This window comes from Hyla sarda, chromosome 4 (assembly GCF_029499605.1).
Source record: "Hyla sarda isolate aHylSar1 chromosome 4, aHylSar1.hap1, whole genome shotgun sequence".
NCBI classification, from domain to species: Eukaryota; Metazoa; Chordata; class Amphibia; order Anura; family Hylidae; genus Hyla; species Hyla sarda.
In genome coordinates, this window is record NC_079192.1 from 120631756 (window position 1) to 120653016 (window position 21261).

Sequence of the window (21261 nt, forward strand, 5' to 3'; positions counted from 1 at the left end):
GGCCGCTCTCCTATGGTCCCCTGCACGGCCGTATATATACACATGTTCCTATTTCTCACAGAGAGCTGTGATTGGCTGGAACCATCTGGCCAATCCCAGGCCTGCGTGAAATATGAATAAGTGTAAATATACGTCAGGGCAGGGGACCATAGATGAGTGGCCGCCGCATCTATACATTATACAGAAAAATCGCAGCGGGCGATCTGTCTATTAGTACAGGTAGTACTACTCCCATCATGGAACAGTGAAAAAAATAAAGCAAAAAAGTGAAAAACACACACACACAATAAATTTTTATAATTGTCGGCTACATTTTTATTTCCCCGCACACATAAATTGATCCCTGTTTAAAAAGTAATAGTTTTTTATTTTTTTAAGAATATACATTTTGTTACATACAATTTTTTCCTTCACTACTGTATATTTTTGAAAAAAAAATTTTTAATGGTACCCTACGAAATTTTATTAAAAACAGCTATCTACATCACTTTTTTGGATCGCTTAAGTCCAAAAAAGATTAAAAACCGCCTGCAAAAACGCCAAAGTTAAAATCCACATAGCGTTTTTCTTGGCGTTTTCTCACTCTCATAGACTTCTATAGGAGCAAAACGCCACGATTTTGACAAAAAAACACCGGTTTGAGGGAACTACAGCGTTTTTTTCAAAACGCCAAAGAGCGGAAAAAAACGCTGAAAAAGTGAAAAAACGCCAAAAGGATAAAAAAAACGCCAAAGTGAAAAAACGCAAAGTGGAATTCTAAATTTGCGATTTCTCATTGACTTACAGCTAACATCTGGCCGCAGCGTTTTTTGACCAAAAAAACGGCATGCGGCAGAATTGGAGTTTTTCTTTGCGTTTTGCAAAAAAAAAAGTGAAGACTTAGCCTTAGGGTATGGTCTCACGGTGCAGGTAACTCATGAAAACGGTTTCACTGCCTGCATGAAATGGCCAGTAGATGAATGATTTTGCTGGTGATGCCAGTGTTGCCGGCAATCCCATGCTCCAAAGGCACAGACTTCCATCTGCATGCTTTAGCTGACCCATGAGACTTATAATTAGGGCTGGGACAAAGTATTAGGGCTGGGACAAAGTATTTTAGTGCCCTATGAGGCAAATGGTCTCCATTATATTGTTACTGACCAAATCCAGTATACTGAGACCAATATTTTCAGTAATACTAGTATAGAAGTAGGAAATATTATCTCCATACTTATTACCATCATACCGTCACCAAATAAATCTCAGATACCAAGAACAATATACCGTATCCATTAATTTCTATTTACAAGGAGGAATATTATCACTATTTACATTACCATCATACTGTTACTAACCAAATCCTGTATACAGAGAGCAATGTTACCAATTATACCAGTATACAAGGAGAAATATTATCACAATACATATTACAATCATACTGTTACTGACCCATCCTATACACTGAGACCAATATTTCCAATAAAACCAGTATACAAGGAGGAATATTATCACCATATATATATATATAATCGTCATACTATTACTGACCAAATCCTGTATACTGAGAAAAACATTACCTGTAATACTAGTAACCAAGGAAAAAATATTATCATCATACATATCACCATCATACTGTTACTGACCAAATCCTTCATACTAAGACCAATATTACCAATAATACTAGTATACAAGTATACCAGTATGCTAACAACAATACAACGTTGTCAAGTAGCACATAGGGCCACTTATCGTCCGACCTTATAAACATCTTGTTTGAAATATATATATATATATATATATATATATATATATATATATATATATCAGCTCATATCTATCAAGATAATAAAAGTTAAGATTTAGGCACTTTAGGCAAGATATCTGACAGGTTGTTTTTTTTACACTAATTGTGAAAAAATGTGCATAGAGGGTGTTGTGTCACTTTTATGCACCTGTTTCTATTCTCAATTTTTTTTTAGACCACTTGGAGAAAGCTATTGCTTCTTCTGATACCTCTGTATGCTCATTTTATATTGTCTATGTGTGATGGTGCTTCGTTTCACTGTTCACTGTTATGCACCTTTGTACTGGCTATAAGTGAGAGCCTAGTCACTTACACTGTCCCATAGTTTAACATTGCCTACTGTAGCCCAGATTCTTTCTCCCCAGAGAGTGGAAGTTAAATCAGTATAATGCTGACTCTCCTAGGTAGAGGACCAGTAACACCATTTTCTTTCGGGCCTTTGTACTGGAAAAGGGCCAGCATCTTTGTTATTTAGTTTTAAACTCCTAGGATCACTTGGGCCACATCTGCTCCTGTAAAGTAAGGACTCTACATTCTCCATCACCTTCCTAGTCCATTCTGTGGAGAGGAAAGAACATAAACATAAGGAGACAGAAACTAAAGCCTCTAGGGAAAAGTTGTACAGGAGTCCTAAAGCTACATTCAACTCTGACCACTCAGGCCTTCAAGCCAAACATAGAGACTATATGGCTGCCAAGCTACAGATTTTCCAAAAGACCTATACCCACAGTGGGTATGCAGCTCAATTCATTTAGTACTACTGTGATTTGTAAAATTCACTGGGAGCCAATCATTGTGCACCACTCAGAACAGAATCAGTGGACTGGTGCATCACCTAATGGGCTAGAGTTGAGCTTTCTTTAAAGGGGTACACTGGCAATATGCCATTTTTTTCAACAGTATGCCTAGGCTGACTGGTGTCCCCCAGTGCCTCCAGCATTCTGCTCTGGGCCTCCGGTTTGATCCGTTTCCTGGTTTTGGGGCCTGGGATGTCACACTGCAGCGCAGCTTATCATTGGCCACAGTGGTATACTGCCTCAGCCTTTTTGGGCTTGACACCAATAAGAATCACCTTGCCACTCAGCCAATCACTGGCCAAGGTGGAACACCACTGCTGTCAGCAAGAGGATTGTAACTGAGGTCAGGAGCAGGTTTATTTTTTCATGCAGCCAGTCTGGACAATAATAAAATGATGCCAGCTGTGGAACTACTGCATAAGGGCTAATGTGTAGCTTTCTAACATATACCATAGAGTATACTACATATTCCATGCATTTTTTTTTCATTTCTTGTGTATTTTTTCCTTCTTTTACAGCGCTACAGTCATTCGAACAATGCACACGCATATATATATATATATATATATATATATATATATATATATGACAAACATTATCAATAATGCAAAGCTAGAAAAATAAAACACTGATATAATGGTGACATAAATACTGAGCTAGGTGCAGACAAAACCATCCATCTTTCATGTCCTATTATATCTCGTTATACTGTGCATGAGGCTTTATGCTGCAATGGCTGCTGAGTCGACATGGTAGTCAGTTAGTAATTAGCAGTAATCTATTCAGTGAAATTTAGACTGTGAAGTATGTGTCTCAGGGTGCGTTCACAGTACATTTTTTTTTTATTTTTTTTTTATTTTTTTAGACGTGTGACCCTGCAAGTTTTTAGATGCATAAAAGATTGGATAACTGTTCCATTTTTTTTTTTCACTTGTTCATTCCATTCTTCATTGACTGAAATTCAGAAATGTAAGGAAAAGACCAAGTCTCCTTAAAATGTTTTACAATGAAATTAATAGAGTAACAACAGGTAGATAATTGTACCAAAGGATCAATCTGTTCCACCAATAGAAACCTACAATTGAGCTGATTCACACTGCATCTTTGGTGCATTATTGGCATATGTGCATGGAAAATCCCAAAGAGTCCCGAAATACATGCCAATGTGCCCATAGACATTACTGAGCAAACATTTGCCAAATGGATGTCAATCCTTCATGTGGTACTAAGGTCAATGACAGACATATGCAACTGTTTAGGTACAAAACTGCATATGTCAGACCATATGCTGGTTGGAATCGTTGAATGGAAATGGCAAATAGGTTTCATTGCAGGTTCAGATAACATTTTCTTTACAAAAAAAAAAAAAACATAGACTGTGTTTTAATTGTTTTAATAAAATTAATAACTATACATACTATGTAGAATCATTCATACATTTAATCATTTAATAGAGTAATATTATTATAATTACTAATATTATTATTATAATCATACTGTAGTAAGTATGTAATTAAGAGTAAATGTCAGGGGGCCCGCCCCCCCCCCCCCCCCCTGACATTTACTCTTAATTACATACTTACTACAGTATGATTATAATAATAATATTAGTAATTATAATAATATTACTCTATTATTACTCTATTATAATAATATTACTCTATTACATAATATCCCCCCCCCCCCCCCCCCCGTGCCCTTTACATCTAGGAGAAAGGTTCCACTGAGGTAAATTAAGACTAACAGTAGTCACTGTGAAGTCATGTGGCCCTTAAGGTTGAGTGTTATAAGGACTCATTTAAATGCTTTTTTTTTTTTCACTTTTTTCCTTGTAAAAACACAATGAATTTCAGTAATTTTTCATCACATTTAACTATAGTTTTGTTGGCATTTAATTATTTTAATACTTTGGTAACAATTACAAAGAGAATGCAACATTTTATAAAAACACCACCCAACATCCAAGCATCGAAAAGAAAACAAATAACCACAAAAAACATTGTTTGTAGTGCATTTTTCATTTCCCTACATATTTAAAAATGTTAATATATATGCAAAGAAAAAAAAACATGAAAAACTGTTGTATGTGAAATGACCCCTATGCACAAAAATTGAAAGTGTATTATTCACCATGTTCTACTAAAATGAAGCTCAAGAAATTTAGTATTTCAAGATACAGCATATAAAATTCCTCATGGTCACATCTACATAATATATACTATAGCGGGAAAAAACACAAGACAGAGCTTCCCATTGTGCGGTACGTTTGATCATATAGGGGTTTCGGGTGAGTCGTATAGACTAGCCACTCACCTTATAGAGTTGTATTGAGCATACAACAACTTTAGAAACTTGTTAACATGTTGGGTAGCGGTGCAGCCGTCCGGATTTTTCGAGGGGGACTTCCTCCACACTCGATAGGTGATTCTCAAGAACAGAAGCAGGAAAAAAATTCCAGATAAATCGGCGCCAACCATCGGAGAAATTTCAAGCTAGACTGGTATATAATCCAAGTATTATTTTATTTTGCTTTGCCATGGCAAAGCAAAATAAAGTAATACTTGGATTATATACCAGTCTACCTTGAAGTTTCTCCGACGGTTGGCGCCGATTTACCAGGAATTTTTTTCCTGCTTCTGTTCTTGGGAACCATCTACACAATGGCATGCTATAAGTTTATTTGTATTTGACTGGTATTCTATGTGCTTAACTAAGGCAAAGTGTCAACATTTCCTACAGATCAGAATGTTCTAATATTTAATAAATATTAAAAGATTTTTCTCATGACAAAAGATGTTTCTGAAATCTGCATTGACTGCATAAGTCTAGAGTAATTGTATTTAGTGCTTTCTGTCTGACAAAAAATATCATCATTTTGTGATTACTATTATTGCTGTTGTTGTTATTATTATTACTATTATTATTTACATATACAATACCATCTGTAGCACTTCACATACATAATATTTGGATGCAAACAAAAACAATATTGTTTACAAGATACATTAGGTAGGAATTCTTCCCACGGAAGGAAATTTCACACAGTCATGTTGTTACCCAATACACCACAATCTGTAGCCCCTCTTAAAGTGTTTATTGTCAGTAAATACAGTGAAATCTGTCCAAAAGACCACCTCTTTGAGAAGACTATCACCTTTTTCTACACTGGACTTTGGGTGATAGATTTTAAAGGCACCATATGTTATGAATAGTAAAGGTCATTTTCTATGAGACCACCCCCATAGAAGACTACTTTTCTTGCAGTCTTGGTTAGGCTGGGTTCACATCATGTTTTATGCAATTTGGGACCACATACGGGAGGAGGGAGCTTAAACCGGGCGTTCCCATATGTAATGTATTTCAATGAGCCGTCCTTAGTGAAGCACTGACTCCGGTCGGCTCATTTTTGTCCCGTTTGCGGTTTTCCCACCGGACTCAAAACTGTGCTGGACCACTGCTGTCCATTTTAGGAACTGTCCAGAGCAGCATATGTTTGCTATGGGGATTTTCTGCTGCTCTGGACAGTTCCTAAAATGAACAGCAGAGGTCAGCAGAGATCACTGTGGACGTGACAAGAGAAATCCAAAAAGAAAACCATTTCCTCTGTGGTATACAAGCGCTAATAATTACTGGAAGGATTAAGATTTTTTAATAGAAGCAATTTACATCTGTTTAACTTTCTGGCACCAGTTGATTAGAAAAAAAAAGTTTTTCACCGGAGTACCTCTTTAAGGGATAATTAAGGAACAGCACAATGCAGGGTTTAAGAAGAATTGCTCCAGAATTCTTTCATGGAGAATACTAGTTAGAGATGAGTGAAGTTACAGTGATTTGATTCGTCACAAACTTCTCAGCTCACTTCACTGTATTTGCAGCGACCACTTCTGCAGGAAGGCTATTCCATGCATCCACTACTCTCTCAGTAAAGTAATACTTCCTGATATTACTTTTAAACCTTTGCCCCTCTAATTTAAAACGATGTCCTCTTGTGGTAGTTTTTCTTCTTTTAAATATGCTCTCATCCTTTACAGTGTTGATTCCCTTTATGTATTTAAAAGTCTCTATCATATCCCCTCTGTCTCTTCTTTGTTCCAAGCTATACATGTTAAGGTCCTTTAACCTTTCCTGGAAAGTTTTATCATGTAGTCCATGTACTAGTTTAGTAGATATTGTCTGAACTCTATCTAGAGTATCTATATCCTTCTGGAGATACGGCCTCCAGTACTGCGCACAATCCTCTGGTGAGGTCTCACCAGTGTTCTGTACAGCGGCATGAGCACTTCTCTCTTTCTACTGCTTATACCTCTCCCTATACATCCAAGCATTCTGTTAGCATTTCCTGCTGCTCTATTACATTGTATTCCTACCTTTAAGTCTTCTGATATAATTACTCCTAAATCCCTTTCCTCAGATACTGAGATCAGGACTGTGTCAAATATTCTATATTCTGCCCGAGGGTTTTTACGCCCCAGGTGCATTATCTTGCACTTGTCCACATTAAATTTCAGTTGCCAGAGTTCAGACCATTCTTCTAGTTTTCCTAAATTCTTTTCCATTTGGCACATCCCTCCAGGACCATCAACCCTGTTACATATCTTTGTGTCATCAGCAAAAAGACCAATACCTTACCATCGAGACCTTTTGCGATATCACTAATGAAGATATTAAACAATATCGGTCCCAGTACAGATCCCTGAGGTCCCTACTGGTAACAAGACCTTGCTCTGAATATACTCCATGGACTACAACCCTCTGTTGTCTGTCATTCAGCCACTGTCTAATCCACTCAACAATATGGGAGTCCAAGCTCAATGAATGCAGTTTATTGATAAATCTTCTATGTGGGACAGTGTCAAAAGCCTTACTAAAATCTAGATATGCGATCTCTACTGCCCCTCTGCCATCTATTATTTTAGTCACCCAGTGAAAAAAATCAATAAGATTTGTTTGACATGATCTCCCTCAAGGAAAACCCATGTTATTTCTCATCTTGCAAAACATGGGATTTTAGATGTTCCACAATCCTATCCTTTATTAGGGTTTCCATTAATTTCCCTACTATTGATGTCAGACTTACCGGCCTATAGCCCTTATGACTTATTTGTCTTCACTTTAGACAGCAAACGTAGAACTTCTTCCTCTGTAAAGACACATGCATCAAACAATTAATTAGTCTTCCTCCCTAATGGAAGTCCTTTTCCTTCTTTTACTTATGTAAAAACTGAACAGAAGTATTCATTAAGGCAGTCGGCTAGCCCTTTATTCTCTTCTACATACCTTCCTTCCTTTGTTTTTAATTTACTTATACCTTGTTTTAATTTTCTTTTTTCATTTATATATCTGAAGAATGTCTTATCCCCTTTTTTAACAGACTGAGCTAGTTTTTCTTCTGCCTGCGCTTTAGAAGTTCTTATGACTTGGCCTCTTCCTGCCTAGTCTTGTAGATATCCCTATCTTCATTGCTCTGGGTTGTTTTATAATTACTAAATGCTAGCTTTTTGTTTTTTATGATTTTGGTCACTTCTGCTGAGTGCACAGTGGTCTCTTCCCTTTCCTGCTTTTACTGACGAAACAGAGCCTGTGTATAGCTGCCATGGAGTTGTAAATACTTTGGGGGTATGTATCAATAATGGTGTTGCAATGTGTGATTTTATGTATGTTTTTTTTGTGTCAAATGGAGAGTAGTTGCGCCATAATTATCAATTGTCGCATGCAAGTCTGTAATTTTGGCACAAATGCAACTCTAAAAAAGGTGCAGACTCCTGCCCCAGAATTCCAGGCAAAAATTTCTGGCTGTGTGGCAGCAGTTGAAAGGTGTTAATTCTGACCTTTGAATTTTGCCAGGTTCACAAAGGTAAATCTGTGGCCCAAAAAAACGCAAGAAAAAAACACCAGAAAAAACGCCACACCATTTTCCTGTGTTTGAGTTTTTTTCTTGTGTTTTTTTCTGGCGTTTTTGGCCTTTCAATGGAAATAGCATTTTTTGGCCCCTTTGACGTTTTTTCAAAATTTGTTGGGTACAAAAAAAAAAGGATGCAGTAGTGATGAAAAAAAAAATTATTTAACGAAATTTAAGTTTTTATAACTACTTTTTTATTATTTTTTAATAAAGTGTGTGTGTTTCACTTTTTTTTCTCTATTTTTTACATTTATTAGGTAGTACTACTACACCTAACATGGTACAGACAGTTCCATTAAGGGAGTAGTACCTGTACTAATAGACAGATCGCCCTGGGTGTCACTCCTGATACCTGCTGCGATCGTCCATAATATAGCAGAGATGCGGAGCGACTCTCTACAGCGCTCGCATCTCTGCATTTTACTCCGGGCCGGCCAGTGATGTGAATAGAAATTCACATCACTTATTCAGAGTGGGGGTGGAGATTGGTTGCAGCCAATCACAGCTCTCATTGGGAAATACGAATCAGTGATGTTCTATTCATATCACAGGCCGGAGTACAGAGCAGAGATGCGAGACGCATTTCTGCAATAGATAGGACGATCACATCAGGTGTCAGGAGTGACACCCGCTGTGATCTGTCCTTAACTGCAGGTACTACTACTCCCAACATGGAGCACACTCTGCTCCATGCTGGGAGCTATAGTACCTGCATTAATAGACAGATAGCAGCAAGTGTAACTTCTGACACCTGTTGCGATCTATCTATTAATGCAGGTACTACAGCTTCCGGCATGGTGTAGAGTGTGCTCCATGCTGGGAACTGTAGTACCTGCAGTTAAGGAAAGATCACAGCGGATGTCACTCCTGACACCCACTGTGATCTTACTGTATAATGTATAGATGCGGCCGGCCGCTCTTCTATAGTCCCCTGCACTGACGTATATATACATCTATTCATATTTTCCACAGAGAGTTTTGATTGGCTGGAACAATCTGGACAATCACAGCTCTCTGCGGGAAATATGTATAGGTGTATCTATATACGTCAGTGCAGGGGACCATAGAAGAGCGGCCGGCCCATCTATAAATAATACAGAAGGATCACAACAGACTGAGGGCGATCTGTCAATTAGTACAGGTACTACTACTCCCATCATGGAACAGTGTGTTCCATGCTGGGAGTAGTAGTACTACTATCTAAAAAAAAAAATTTAAACTGAAAAAACGCACACACACACTACATTTTTATTATTGTTGGCTACATTTTTAGGTCCCTGCCTATGTCCTTGCCCCACATAAATTGATCCCTTTTTAAAAAATGAATAAAAATTTTGTTAAAAGATAAAAAAGATACATTTCTTTAGATACAATTTTTTTCCATCACTACTGTGTCTTTTTTTATTTATTTTTTTAATGGTACCCTAAGAAATTTTATTTAAAAAAAGAATCTCAATCACTTTTTTGGAACGCTAAAGTGCAAAAAAAGAATAAAAACTGCCTGCAAAAACTTCAAAGTTAAAACCCACATGACGCTTTTCTTGGTGTTTTTTTTTACTCCCATAGACTTCTATGTGAGAAAAACGCCACGATATCAGTGAAAAAAACGCCATAGGCTCAACATGCTGGTACTTTGCAAAACCGCCAAGGAGCTAAAAAAAAAGAGTAAAGAAACTCCAAAATGATAAAAAAAAAAAAAAAACTGAAAACGCAAAGTGGAAAAATAATTTTGCCATTTCTCATTGATTTAAAGCTAACATCGGGCCACAGCATTTTTTCAACGAATAAAAACACCATGGGGGCTGTTTTGGCTTGTTTTTTTGGGGGGGAAACGCACAAAAAAAGTAGAAAGTAGAAACTTAGCCTTACACAGCTAGGTCCTTTGTGTATGTTTAAAAATGTACATAAAAAGTCACAGTTATGTGAGATTCCTAAAGAATAGAAAAAAAAATGTAAAAAAAACATTATTGTATAAAACATTTTATTTAAAATAAAAAAAAATTCAATTGTTGGTGTAACTGCTACATTATCTTTTTTGGAGGAAACATAAAATATTTTACTGTAAACAAACATTTGTAACACACTTTGGTCAGTGTATGAATGTTCTACCTTCTATTGTTGTAGCTACTTTCTCTTTCATTTTTTTCTTTGTGTAAGTTTGCGACTTAACGAACATGATTGCACCCAAATTTGTGCCAAAACGAAAAGTCGCAATTAACGAATTCCAAACCAAGCCATGATTTCCACTGAAATCACGACTAACACCGTCAAATATGTGAAAATGTTCTAAACCATTTGGTGCAACTGTTTGTCGCAAAAAGTAACATATAAAGAAAATAGTGACAAAACACAGTCAAACATTTTTTGGAAAAGCCTTCATACATACCCCTCTTTGTGTGCTGCTGTATAAGGTTGAGTTCATATATATATATTGGGTGATCCAGCTCAGTGAACCCAACCCAAAACAAAAGCAAAGCAAAGTGCATCAGTTGTTTAGGATCCAGCACCCAATTATTTCTGTATGGAGAAAAAACTGCAAGATACGCCCCTCTCCGCCATGTCCATATTGAAGCACTGAATAACTATAAACTGTCCCACTGAAAAGAATAGGATCAGTTCTACCATCAGTTTCCCTCTGAGGGAGCATGTAACCATTTTTGTTTTGTCAAACTCAATTGAACATTGGCTGGCCATACATAGTGGTCATCCGAAAAGGCTTGGTCAACCATAGTCTATAAAATATGTGCAAATGGTTGTTCATGGTGGGGGATGGCAGACTTGTGTCCAGCCATGCTGGATTTTTTCAACAGACCATTGCTGAAAAAAACATTGGGGGAGATTTATCAAAACCTGTCCTGGGGAAAAGTTGCTGAGTTGCCCATAGCAACCAATCAGATTGTTTCTTTCATTTTTCAGAGGCCTTTTTAAGCACTTAAGGACCAAGGGCATACCTTTACACCCTGACTCTGCTCCCTTTCTATAACGCAGGGCCAAGCCACGTCTAAAGTAAAGTAAACTACCCCGGCTAGCTCAGTGAGCTGTTCGGGACTGCCGCGGTGAAATTGCGGCATTCCGAACAGCTGCAGGACACAAGGAGCATCCCTATCTGCCTCCTGCGTGTCCGATCACCGAATGACTGCTCGTGTTCCAGGCATGAGCAGTCAAGCAGCAGAATCATTGATCAATGTTATCCTACGGGATAACAATGATCAGTGTAAGAGATCAGTGTGTGCATTGTTATAGCCCCTATGGGAGCTATAACATTGAAAAAAAAGTAATAAAAAAAAAAGTGAATAAAGATCATTTAATCCCTCCCCTAATAAAAATTTGAATCACCCCCCTTTTCCCATAAAAAAAGAGCAGTGTAAATAAAAATAAACATATATGGTATCACCGAATGAGGAATTGTCCAAATTATAAAAATATATATCATTAATTAAACTGCACGGTCAATGGCGCACGTGCAAGAAAATTCCAAGGTCACTTTTTATATCATGAAAAAATGATAAAAAGCAATCAAAAAGTCCAATTAATACAAAAATGGTACCGCTAAAATCTTCAGATCAGGGCGCAAAAAATTAGCCCTAATACCGCCTTGTACGTGGAAAAATAAAAAGGTTATAGGGGTCAGAAGATGACTATTTTAAACATATAAATTTTCCTGCATGTAGTTATGATTTTTTCCAGAAGTACGACAAAATCAAAAGTAGGGTATCATTTTAACCGTATGGACCTACAGAATACAGATAAGGTGTCATTGTTACCGGAAAATGTACTACGTAGAAACAGAAGCCCCCAAAAGCTCACTGTAGATTTTTGGGTAAAATGACTGACGTCACAGCAAAGTAGAATTTAGGTGCAAAATTTGTGATTTTTTAAAGGTAAGGAGGAAAAAATTTAAGTGCAAAAACGGAAAAAACCCTGGTCCTTAAGGGGTTAAAAAAAATGAAAGAAGCGATCTGATTGGTTGCTATGGGCAACTCAGCAACTTTTCCTCTGGACAGGTTTTGATAAATTTCCCCCATTGTTTGCCAAGATCAGCTGCATTCAGCCGATCATTTGCCACTGTGCACAATCTCACTGTGTTTTTTATTTTGTTTTTTGTTTTGTTTTGTTTTTCACAGAAGAGTGATCTGTTTAGTCTGGCATGTTATGTAAGGCTATCCTTAGAGCTTAGGCATTCATGTACACCCTCACTTCAACCCTAGCTCTAGCACATACAGAAACTTCTTCCTTTCATGGACAGCCTATCAATGTATTTCAAGTTATCTTGCAGCTGCTATTATTTTAATTATTATTATTATTATTATTAATAATATTTTTTTTTAACCTAGTCATAGGTCTATTTAAAAACATTAACTGATAAATACACAAAAATACATAGAGACTACCTGGAATTCAGCAGGGTTATAAGTAGCTTACAAGAAATAAAGAAGGCAAGGTTGCAAAATTCTGCAGATTTTTGTTCCCATACAATCTTTGCTATGTTTAGGTCATGTATAGGATTCCATATATGAGGTATACTTGTTATGTTATTTAATATATATATATATATATATATATATATATATATATATATATATATATATATATCATACATTAAATAACCAAGTGTAAGTCTTTACAGACCCTGAGGAGAACATATATTGATATAAGTCACATTATGTGATGTATATTTACCCCAGCTCAGAGGATACATGTTATGTTATTTAATATATTTATATATATATATATCATACATTAAATAACCAAGTGTAAGTCTTTACAGACCCTGAGGAGAACATATATTGATAGAGGTCACATTATATGATGTATATTTACCCCAGCTCAGAGGATACATGTTTGCCCCAGTAGTCTCCCCAATGTATGATTTGGTTGTTTGATTCTTTCCCCCTTACTATATTCTGCATATGAAATAAACAAATATTTCTCTTTTCTAGAAGAATCCCTACAGAAAGCCACTGCTTCTCTGGTTATTAAAAACATACACTTCTATGACCATTCAGATAGTGTGATTATGGCATCTGTATATCTGTATACAGTATCTGCTATGAGGAAGTCTAGAGACGAGCGAACTTACAGTAAATTCGATTCGTCACGAACTTCTCGGCTCGGCAGTTGATGACTTTTCCTGCGTAAATTAGTTCAGCTTTCAGGTGCTCCGGTGGGCTGGAAAAGGTGGATACAGTCCTAGGAAAGAGTCTCCTAGGACTGTATCCACCTTTTCCAGCCCACCGGAAAGCTGAACTAATTTACGCAGGCTAAGGCATCAACTGCCGAGCCGAGAAGTTTGTGACGAATCGAATTTACTGTAAGTTTGCTCATCTCTAAATTTGAAGTCCATACATATTTACATATCATGTGTAGTCTATAGAAGTCATTTTAAACCCTTTCATTAGCTTTGAACTTTTCTGAATTAAGTGATACATTGTTTTTCTGTGCATAGTTTTATTTTTAGTGTATTAGCCATTTTATAACTATTGCTTGTTGTGGCTCATTGCACAAATGATGTGTAACAAAGGCTGCAAACTACATTGCTACAATGATATAATAAAGATTGCTCCTAGAAGAATATGACCAAGGATTCAAACAGAAAACAATGTATAAGAACCTCTAAATAGTTGCAGTTATGCAAAACACTACAATATACACAATTATAGCCTATAACAGTGGTCTTCAACCTGCGGACCTCCAGATGTTTCAAAACTACAACTCCCAGCATGCCCGGACAGCCGTTGGCTGTCCGGGCATGCTGGGAATTGTAGTTTTGCAACATCTGGAGGTCCACAGGTTTGCAACATCTGGAGGTCCACAGGTTGGAGACCACTGGCCTATAAAGTAGTGAAGTGTGGAAAGAAGTGTGGACAGTCAGTGATGTCATATTAATATATTCTAGATTTATGTTGACTCAGAAGATGAGTAATTCCTTATTGTAGCAAATCTAGTTTGAACTGTTTTCCAACTACTGTAAATACAATGGAAAGAAGAAGAACTGGGTCCCCAAAGCGAATATATTGGATGCTGTCCGAGGGGAACACTTGTCTTCAGAGGCTGGGAGTCACTATAGAAGCTTCCATACATTTGGTCAGAGTGGACTGGTGTCTGTATATCCATTAGTGAAGACAGTACATAGTTATATCAATTCACCACATGTCCAAAAATGTATCATAGATAGAAAGAGATAGACAGATAAATAAATAAATAGATAAATATATAGCTAAATAAATAGATGTGAGATGGATAGATAGATAGATAGATAGATAGATAGATAGATAGATAGGAGATAGATAAATAGATAGATAGGAGATAGATAGAAAGAGATAGATAGATAGATGATATATAGATATGAGATAGATAGATAGATAGATAGATAGATAGATAGATAGATATTAGATAGATATGAGATATATAGATAGATAGATAGATAGATAGATATTAGATAGATAGATAGATAGATATTAGATAGATAGGAGATAGATAGATAGATAGATAGATATGAGATAGATAAATAGATTTGAGATAAAGATAGATAGATAGATAGATAGATAGATATTAGATAGATAGGAGATATATAGATAAATAGATAGATAGATAGATAGATATGAGATACATAAATAGATATGAGATAAAGATAGATAGATATGAGATAGATAGAAAAATAGTTATGAGATAGATAGATAGGAGATAGATAGATAGATATGAGATAGATAAATAGATATGAGATAAAGATAGATAGATAGATAGATAGATATGAGATAGATAGAAAAATACTTATGAGATGGATAGGCTATATATAGAGATAGACAGATAGATAGGAGATAGATAGATAGATAAATAGATATGAGATAGATAAATAGATATGAGATAAATATAGATAGATAGATATGAGATAGATAGAAAAATAGTTATGAGATAGATAGGCTATATATAGAGATAGACAGATAGATAGGAGATAGATAGATAGATAAATAAATATATATGAGATGAAGATAGATAGATAGATGATAGATAGATAAATAAATAAATAAATGGATAGATATGAGATAGATAGAAAAATAGTTATGAGATAGATAGATATGAGATACAGATTGATAAATATGAGATACAGATGGATAGATATGAGATAGATAGATAGATAAATAGATAGATAGATAGATAGATAGATAGATATGAGATAGATAAATAAATAGATAGATTGAGACAGATGCTATAATTTTGCTTTTCAAACTATAAAAATAATTAAGAAAACAAAATACACAGTTCAGGACATGTTCCTGCTTGTTCTGTCAAGAATGTTTACTAACAACTCGATATCTATGTATCTTTTAGTGTATATATTGCTGTATATATACCTACATCTATATGGTTTATGAATATGTTACCAATGTCCTATATCCATTGTTTAAATCTAAGAGTCTATCTACCTGCTTATTTTTGTATAGTTTACTTTTATCTATCAATAGTTTCTGTGTAGTTTATCTAATCTATCTATGCATTCATTCGTCCTTTATATATTTATGCTTCTTTCTACATATATAAAACGATCATTTCGCAGCACACAATCATTTAGAGAGGGAATTAGGATCCCAGAATGTCTGATAAGGTGGTCTGTGGGAGTTTACTATGGAAACGAATATACTTTTGTTAGAAGAGAGAAAACTAAATCTAGAACCCCATGTTCTTGTTTCATTCCCCCTTAATGAATACATATTTATTTAGGAATCCAATGGCAGTCTGTCCCCAGATAGTCACGTTTTTACATGGGGAGGAACTGATTCATTGGGTTTAATACATTTTTTTGTAGCAAAAGGGGAATAGGGAAGAATCTCGGGAGAAGACATAAAGGGCTTATTGACACCCCCTCCCAACAACAAAAATGTTTTTTTTTTTTTAATAAAGTAGCATTGATTGCACTTTTAAATAAGCACTTACATTAGAAAAAGCTGGTTTATTTAACAATCAGCTGGGTTGGAATAAGAGTTATTGTGTGTCCATAAATTGTATTGTAGATTTGGTTAGTGGAGGCTGCCAGGAGGTGAAGCATTTTGCTAAATAATAAGTGCTAAGTACCTTGTTTAAATGCATGTAGTGTTTATTCACTGTCAGGTACTGTGCAGAATGCTGGGGGGCTCTGTGCATTGTGTGGCAGGAGAGTACTTCAGCCAGCAGGTGCTGCACAAGTGTGTTAATGGGAGGTTACATTGAGGGACACCCATATGCATCAAGCCTTTTGTTCTTCATTTCAGGCCAATTTTACTTAACTGAATGCCTTATATTTTAAAGAAGCTCCCATAATTGGAATGGAATAAAAAAAAAAAAAAAGTCTAGACCACTCAATGCAGTGCTTGTAAGGGGGTTGCCCCATTTTGGAAGTATACTCCCCTACCCTCACCCCTTATTGACCCATATATGATCTATACAAGGACACATGCATGTGTATATCCCTTATATATATTCATGAAAATAATACACATCGGTAAATACTTATGTAGCCTACATACATGTCATTTCAGTTTATGTATATGGTGTTATTATCCTTTGCACTTGTTTTTGTGACATTTTCTAGAAGAAGCTTTCTATGTATCCAGGATCATCACCCTGCAGTATACTCCAATATACTCCCCTACCCTCAATCCTTATTGACCCATTATTGGGGCCCATATATGATCCATATAAGGACACAGGCATGTGTATATCCCTTAGGCTAGGATTCCACTTGTTTTTCTTGTGCTGCGGTTTTTGGGATTCAAAAAACCGCCTGAAAAAACGCCAAAGTTAAAACCCACTTTTCGTTTTTCTTGGCATTTTCTCACTTCCATAGACTTCTATTGCACCAAAACGCCACGATTTTGACTAAAAAGGCGACATACAGTGTTTATTCAGGAGCTGAAAAAAACGCCAAAAAGTGAAAAAACGCCAAAAGGATAAAAAAAAAACACCAACGTGAAAAAAACGCCAAGTGGAATAAGAATTTTGCCATTTCTCATTGATTTACAGCTAACACCTGGCCGCAGCATTTTTTGGTCAAAAAAACGCCCTGCGGCAGAATTGGCGTTTTTCTTGGCGTTTTCACAAAAAAAAAAAAAAAAAACAAGTGGAATCCTAGACTTACATATATTCATGAAAATAATTCATATTAGTGAATGCTTATGTTGCCTACATACAACATACATGTCATTTAAGTTTCTGTATATGGGGTTATTATCCTTTGCACTTGTTTTTGTGACATTTTCTAGAAGAAGCTTTCTATGTATACAGGATCATCACCCTGCAGTATACTCCAATATACTCCCCTACCCTCAGTCCTTATTAACCCATTACTGGGGCCCATATATGATCTATATAAGGACACATGCATGTGTATATCCCATATATATATATATATATATATATATATATATATATATATATATATATATATATATATCTTCATGAAAATAATACACATCGGTAAATGCTTATGTAGCCTACATACATGTCATTTCAGTTTCTGTATATGGGGTTATTAGCCTTTGCACTTGTTTTTGTGACATTTTCTAGAAGAAGCTTTCTATGTATCCAGTATCATCACCCTGCAGTATACTCCAATATACCCCCCTACCCTCAGTCCTTATTAACCCATTACTGGGGCCCATATATGATCTATATAAGGACACATGCATGAGTATATCCCTTAGGCTAGGATTCCACTTGCCTACATACATGTCATTTCAGTTTCTGTATATGGTGTTATTAGCCTTTGCACTTGTTTTTGTGACATTTTCTAGAAGAAGCTTTCTATGTATCCAGGATCATCACCCTGCAGTATACTCCAATGTACCCCCCTACCCTCAGTCCTTATTAACCCATTACTGGGGCCCATAGATGATCTATATAAGGACACATGCATGTGTATATCCCATATATATATATATATATATATATATATATATATATATATATATATATATATCTTCATGAAAATAATACACATCGGTAAATACTTATGTAGCCTACATACATGTCATTTCAGTTTCTGTATATGGGGTTATTATCCTTTGCACTTGTTTTTGTGACATTTTCTAGAAGAAGCTTTCTATGTATCCAGGATCATCACCCTGCAGTATACTCCAATATACCCCCCTACCCTCAATCCTTATTGACCCATTATTGGGGCCCATATATGATCGATATAAGGACACAGGCATGTGTATATCCCATATATATAATATATATATATATATATATATATTCATGAAAACAATACACATCGGTGAATGCTTATGTAGCCTACATGCCTGTCATTTAAGTGTATGTATGGTGTTATATTAGCCTTTGCACTTGTTTTTGTGACGTTTTCTAGAAGAAGAAGCTTTCTAAGTATCCAGTACCCTGCAGCTTATTGCCCTCATCCTCAGCACTGATCGGGTTAACTCATCCATCTCTGCCCTAAGCACAGTCTCCAGTTAAACCCCCCTGCATTGTGAACACATATCCTGTGTGGAAGTGCAATTAATCGTCTTAGTGTGAGCTCATTCATGAAGTGGATGCCCTGTATACCCATCCTCATGTCATTGGCATTCGAGCTGTATTACTGGAGCAGCTGGTACAGCTTTTGCATCCTGGCTCAGCCCATGGACTACATATTACAGATCACTAATCTATTCCAATCACGTTTGCATACAGCAAGGTGTAAACAAGGACTTCCCCATCAGACAAGCAATTCTGTGTGCTGTAGTTCCCCTAAAGCAGTGTTTCCCAAGCAGGGTGCCTCCAGCTGTTGCAAAACTACAACTCCCAGCATGCCCAGACAGCCGAAGGCTGTCTGGGCATGCTGGGAGTTGTAGTTTTGCATCAGCTGGAGGCACCCTGCTTGGGAAACACTGTGGGCATGGAACCTGGATAGCACACACATACACATCATCATCATCATCATCATCATCCCTGGCACTGCAGCACATTAACCACTCTCTGCCAGGGAGGGAGATTGCATGCATATAAACCATGATCTGTTCATTTCATAACACTGGCACCCACAGTGGCACCCGATGGGCATAATAACTAGGTGGTATGTGTGTGAGAGCATAGTGGGAGGTTACATCCAGTACAGTACAGCATCATGTACATCATTCAGCTGCTACAAAATGGCTGCTGCTTGCAAAATGGAATTTCACCAAGTGAATCTTCTTCATGAGGACACAGACCCCCCAGCTCTGTCCCAGCTCCAATCTATTATCTACAGAAGATGGCATCAAAAATAGAGGATTAACCTTGTATTATGCAGCAATGTCTTTACAGCCACTCCTATTTGCTTGCCAGGCATACATAATACAAGACCTGCTGGAAATGTTCTTGAAGACTTTGATCTAGTGCTAGGTGATCATGTAAGACGTCTCCCCATTGTGCCTGGACAAACCTTTCTGCTAATTGTTATCTTCGCGAAGAATAAAAAGAGCTGCAGTACCGGCTTGCTGTCAGTGGTGGCAGCAGAGAGCACGCTGCCAATCTGGTAACCTGGCACTTAGAAGAGTGAAGATGGTGCAAGCACTCACAAAGCGGGCATTAGCATTGATTGGCCATTTCATGTTACAGCTTTATCTCTTATATAGAATAGTCCTTACACACATGTCATCTTTTTGCTATCTTTATCACTATTATGGCCCAGAGGCACAGCACACACATACAATCTAGTGTTCTGTAGTGTTGGGCGCGAATATTCGCATTTCGAATTTTTATAGCGAATTCGCGAATATTGGGAATATATTCGCTATACAGTGGTCCCTCAACATACGATGGTAATCCGTTCCAAATGGACCATCGTTTGTTAAAACCATCGCATGTTGAGGGATCCGTGCAATGTAAAGTATAGGACAGTGGTCTACAACCTGCGGACCTCCAGATGTTGCAAAACTACAACACCCAGCATGCCCCGACCAGTGTTGGCTGTCTTGGCATGCTGGGTGTTGTAGTTTTGCAACATCTGGAGGTCCGCAGGTTGTAGACCACTGTTAGAGGAAGTTGGACTCACCTGTCCCCGCCGCTCCGGACCGTAACCGCTGGTCACCGCTGCCCTGGATGTCGCCCTCCATCGCTGTCGCTGCGTCCCCGACGCTCCGGCAAGGCCTCTGCTTCCACGGCATCCGCGCTCTGCATTGCCGCCTTCACGTCGCTACGCACGCCGCTCCTATTTGATGACGGGACGGCGTGCGCAGCGACGTGATGACGACGATGGAGAGCGCCGACAATGCAGGGGATCCTGAAGAGGACGCGTCGGAGCCCCGAGGACAGGTAAGTGACATCACCGGAGCTCACGGGGCACCGTAAACGGCTATCCGGTGGCAGCTGAAGCAGTCAGCGCTGCCGGATAGCCGTTTATGCGATGGCCCCGACATACAAAAGCATCGTATGTTGATGCTGCCTCTGAGAGACCATCGCATGTTGAAATTATCGTATGTCGGGGCCATCGTAGCTCGAGGGGTCACTGTATATATATTCGAAATTGCGAATATTCGCTTTTTCTCGCATATGCGCATTTGAGCATATTTGCATATATGAATATTCGCATATGCGCATATTTGCATACACAAATATTCACGTGCGCGTATTCGCATAGGTGAATATTCGCCTATTCCTTCTTTTCACTTGTGGGCCAATTAGAATGATGCAAATACACTTGTCACAGGTTATCAACAACATCCCTAGCGACCAATAGTAAAGTTGCCCACCCCCTCACTGTTTTCTTCCTCGAATATGCGAATATCCACATATGCGAATATAACGAATACGCGAAATTCGCAAATATA